Source organism: Saccostrea cucullata, unplaced genomic scaffold (assembly GCF_032062105.1).
Source record: "Saccostrea cucullata isolate Sc308-1 unplaced genomic scaffold, CSIRO_AGI_Scuc_v1 ctg10746, whole genome shotgun sequence".
Lineage (NCBI taxonomy): Eukaryota > Metazoa > Mollusca > Bivalvia > Ostreida > Ostreidae > Saccostrea > Saccostrea cuccullata.
The window spans coordinates 16,433-21,756 of NW_026924507.1; the positions used below are offsets into that span (position 1 = coordinate 16,433).

The following is a 5,324-nucleotide window of genomic DNA, read 5'->3' on the forward strand; positions in this document are numbered from 1 at the left end:
AAAAACAAGTCCAGGAAATCATTGGATCTGCCATTTTGCAGTATACTAAGGGTCATACCCAAAAATGAGTTCTAAAAACAATAGGAAATTGGATAAAAAATGTTACGGACATGTGTTTGAATTAAAAGAGATTAATAAGTAAAATCATGAAGACTAAATCATTGAAAAGCGTCGTTTGCTTCTTTCTGAGCACCGAGAACATTATTACTTGAACAGCCCTCGTAAATGGCGATCACGAATAACAGTATTCAAACTCAAAGGTCTGGTCAAACTATACAAATTAGCAGAAGAGCAAACACGAACCTCTTGATCATCATAGGTGGGATCAGGTGCCATGGAGGAGGGAACATCCCTTGTTAAACCAATTATGTGCTCCCTGTCATTAAAAAGGATAAAAGGGGATTATCCGTAGACAATGCAGTGTGTAAATAATGGCCTAACAAAAAAGAATGAAAAACGTCTGTGGCAACGCACTTTAAAAAAATACGCACTTTGGAAAAATTTTTCAAAGTGCGTAAAAATTGGGACAAAATCAACGCACTTTGAATTTTTTTTTCAAAGTGCGTTAAATTTGGGACATTCTCAACGCACTTTGAAAAAAAATTAAAGTGCGTTAAGGGTTTACATCAATATATTTTACCATGGAGACACTTAACGCACTTTGAAAAAAATATATGTAAAAACAAAAATTCTGGTGTAAATAATGGCACAATTCTATTTCAGTGTTATCTATCTTTCAAAGGAAATTATAAATTGATTTACTACCGTCGAGAAGAAGAGAAGACGGATAATATCTAAGACGTCAATATTTCAAGCCCTGAAGTGACCTTATCACCAAAAAGTTATCCAACCAGGGTCAATTATTTATCATACCGATTATTTGTAAAAATGTTGATCAAGCTTTACTTTTTTTTTTCAAAGTGCGTTAATATGGTCGATATTAACGCACTTTGAAAAGAAATTGATTTTGAAGTGCGAAATTTTTCAAAGTGCGTTGTAACAAACGTCAATAATTATTTTAGTTAATGAAAGATTGCATTTGCTGATTCATTGTATCGACCATAGAACCTACGAAATGACGACTTTAAATGAGATTTTGATATTCTTGTTACATCAACTCGTGTTTTTAAAACTTACCTCGTTTAAATAAATGTTCATACGTAGAGCATGGAATCTCGTGTATAAAATAAGTAATAAGATATCAACCCCTTATCCAAATGATAAAGGTATATTAAAGCTTTGTTGTTATACTACCAGTAGGTCTTCTTTACAAAATCTTCAAATATGAAGCAGATGTGTCAGATTCTTTAGTACCATTAATTGCAAGCCTACTGGGAAACATTGTGTCTACATATGAATAGACCCGAACGCCTCAAGTATGTCTAAACATAAAAAACAACAAACAAAAGATACCACCAAACACATTACTTTAGATTTTACTTATTTTTGGCTTAAATTATTTTTTGTTTCTATTTCAGATGTACATGTACTATATATATTTCCTGACTATGGTCGTCTTTCTGGTCAGCAATGGATTGGCTTTTATTTGCGATGAGCATGCGTCAATCTGTGAGACGACCTTAGAAAAAGCTACTTCACTGACCATGTTCCATAAGACAGAAAAAGCTGTGTTTCCACACGGTGGCCGTCTGTATCGTTATGACGTTACCAATTTTACCGCAGCTACACCAATAAACGTAGATGAAGTCATCACAACTGACGGATGGGAAATGCAAAGAGTTGTTATCGTAGCCAACGGCAGTCTGCCAGGGCCAATTTTTTACAGTGTTCGAATACCAAACACTTGTGGTACATGTTAAAAATAAACTATACTCTGATACCGTGTCCATCCACTGGCATGGACTACCACAGAAAGGCACACCCTACATGGACGGGGTAGGGTTTGTAACACAGTGTCCCATTAACCCTGGACAAACATTTACATATACCTTTAAAGCTCGCCCTAGTGGAACATATTGGTATCACTCCCATGTTGGAGCGCAGAGAGCAAAGGGTTTATATGGCGCTTTGATTATTAAAGAGCGGAATCCACCACAAATTGTACAAGGACTGGGTGGAGACTTCGTCATGCAAATACAGGACTGGAATCATGACTATGACGTTGACCAAGCATTCCTTTATTCCGATGCTGGGGTCTTTTTGAATAGAAAAGAAATCAAGCCCTCTGTGGCTCTGGATGGGTCTAAATTCAGTCTCTGGTATGCCGAATCAGCCTTAATTAACGGGAGAGGAAGGTACTATGATTCCTCTACCGGAGCACACAACGAAGCACCCCTTGAAGTTTTTGAAGTTAAAAAATATAAACTTTACAGATTTCGTGTAATAAATGCTGCTGGTTTGTATCCCTATAGAATTTCTGTAGACAGCCATCTTTTGATGGTTGTGGCGACTGATGGATATTACATAGAACCAAGACATGTGGAATCGCTGATAATACACCCAGGAGAGAGATTTGACTTTGTTATACACGCTAATAACATTGTTGGAAACTACATGATTAGAGGACATACCTTAGAGGTTAACAGACGCACACTAGTCGAAGCGGTTTTACACTATAACGGAGCAGACCAGAATTTTGTGAACATCTCCTCCACCCGAGCACAATGTCTCTCTGGAGACAAGTGCTTGGTTTTGAATTGTCCATTTTCTTTTTATCCAAAAGAAACCAATATCCAATGTATAACACTGGATAGCATCAGGAGCGATTTCCCCGAAGAAGTTCCTGATTATCAACCCGGAGCCTTTCAGGATACATTTTCTGAACTTTGCATTTAAAACTTTACCCCCGCTTCTGTTAACGGTGTAGAATTTGCATTCCCTACTGTCTCTGCGATATCTCAGCCGGCCGAGATAAAGGAACAATGTTCAAAAGCTGACTGCGGGGAACAAAAGATCTGCTCCTGCACTAACACCATAGACTTGAAGCACAACGATACAATACAATTTGTGTTTGTGAATATGGGGAAAGGAAAAGGTTGGTCTCATCCAATTCACATGCATGGGTATACATATATATGTTTTAAAAATGGGATATGGTAATTACAATACGTCAACAGGTGAATTCATATCGCAAAATGCAGACATAGACTGTCAAGGAGGAACCACTCAGGATGAAAGTTTCTGTAACAATGCCACTTGGAGTGATCCATCATGGAGGCATGGAAACATTAATGGATTATGAATATAGATGGATTACCAATATCAATAAGACACAATTATCGAAAAAAAACCTAGTGGTGGGTACGCGGTGGTTAGAATTAAGGCTGGTAACCCTGGATTATGGATCATGCATTGCCACATCCAGCTCCACTCAGCAGACGGCATGACTTTACTTCTGAACGATTCTTTTCCAAACTTACCACCGGTTCCGAATGGTTTCCCTACTTGTGGGAATTTTAAAGGTTCTCTTACAGGTAAGGAGTGCTGTATCTGTATACATATCCTAAGCACTGCAGGAAAGTGATAAATGTACTTTAAAAGCGTTTTAAACATGTGCTTTAACATTAGAAAAAATAAAGGATTTCGGTCCATTTTAATTATATCTTTACCTTCTTCATTATATCATTTTCAGAGGGGAAACAAGATACGTCAACACAATCAGTTCCAGTTACCCAGCCTCAAGCAATAAACACTGGTATAATGCAACTCTCTCTTTATCTCTCTCATCGCCAGAAACCCGTTAACCCATGTGTGTTTCCGACTCTCTCTATCTCTCTCTCTTAAAATACAAAGCCCGAAATTATTTTAGCGAATGCTGCGTTCCGCCAAAGCCGCTAAAAAGAATACACAGCCAAATGTAATACCTTTACAGTATCTTCTCCTTTATCTAAATATTCAAATGCTTTCTTTGATTGTTAGTATGAGAATAAATGTCGCAGCTATTGCAGCTGTATCATAAATGAATATAGCTGCAGAACTGTAGTGTTATGGTTTTATATATTAGTCTTTGACCATATGTTATGGTCAAAGACTAATATATAAAACCATACCGCTACAGTTCTGCAGCTAAATTGAATATATATGTTATTGTAAGCATAACTGATGGAACGGTCATAATTTAAGAAATCTAAGCAGGTGGCTTGCTAAGTGTCGTTATTCATCGATCAGTGGCGAAGGTCTCCATAAAAATTAAATAAAGAAAAAATATAAAGTGGATGTATCTATATTATTCTACATGAATCTACGAATTTTTAAAAAAAATCACATGCAAGGCGAGACAAATAGAGACAGAAGCTGGGCTTGAAGCACGCGAATGTATTTTTCTGGAACTGCAGTGGCATTAATTTCTGTACTTACAAACCCTCAGAAAAGCCTTTTATTGTTTAATTAACTCGTATTGTATTATTCACGGCCGTCATTTTAGCAGAGTCGTGATATCGTTTATAATGATATATTATATGTGGAGTATTTGTATTTTATCTACAGCCGCAGCGGTGTACGACGCCTGCCCCGCAGACTGGACCAGCATAGACAACCATTGTTATATGATCAGCCACGGCAAGCTCTCCTGGCCGCAAGCTGCAGTAGGCCCTTAATATCATCATCATTCAATACCTATGATATCTTTAATAAATATGGTGGCATCATTCCTGTCCCCTACAAGTTAACTCGAAACGAAGTTAAACATGAATATATGTAAGGGAGGGTGTGTGGGTGAGGGTATGTTTATGTTTGTGTATGTACATGTAACCTTTCTTTAAGAACGATTAGTCTTTCTTTTTTATCATTGTAAGAGAATTTTATGCCTTCTGGGCCAAAGATTGGAAAATTAAATTATCTTTAAGTTGTGAATATCGACATACATGTATGATATGCAATTTATGTTGCTATGATTATGCTAATTATCTCCAGTGTCTAGCCACAGGCACTTGTTTCTTTTACAGGGTACCCCTACTTATATTTACCACAAAATACCTAAATCATTTTCAGTCACACATGCTTCAAGCTCGTATTTTGTTTATATATATTAAATAAAAACATACTTTAAAATGAAATTATCCTTCGCTTCAAAATACTTTTTCTTTTCAATTAAATTGTTTCAGTCATCTATGGTTGAGCCTCTATATATTGTACACCATTCATTTATTCTTCGGAAATTACCTAGAAACATTTTAAGACTTTTATATAGAAACAACTTCCGGTTAAGGGTACGATAAAACCAGAGGCTTCCGAGAATTTCATTCCGAGGTCTCTAGTTTTATCCTTCTCTGTACCCCAAACCAGAACTATTTGTATCCTAAGAAAAGTCTTTTTTTTTGGAAAACATGTCCTGTGAAAAATGTTTTCCAGACCTTTTTGAAAGA

General features: G+C 36.6%; 1 pseudogene; it reads left to right on the forward strand.

Moving 5' to 3' along the window:
- The first annotated feature begins 1,508 nt into the window (after positions 1 to 1,508).
- On the forward strand, positions 1,509 to 4,556 carry LOC134266572 (uncharacterized; annotated as a pseudogene).
- Positions 4,557 to 5,324: the final 768 nt, after the last annotated feature.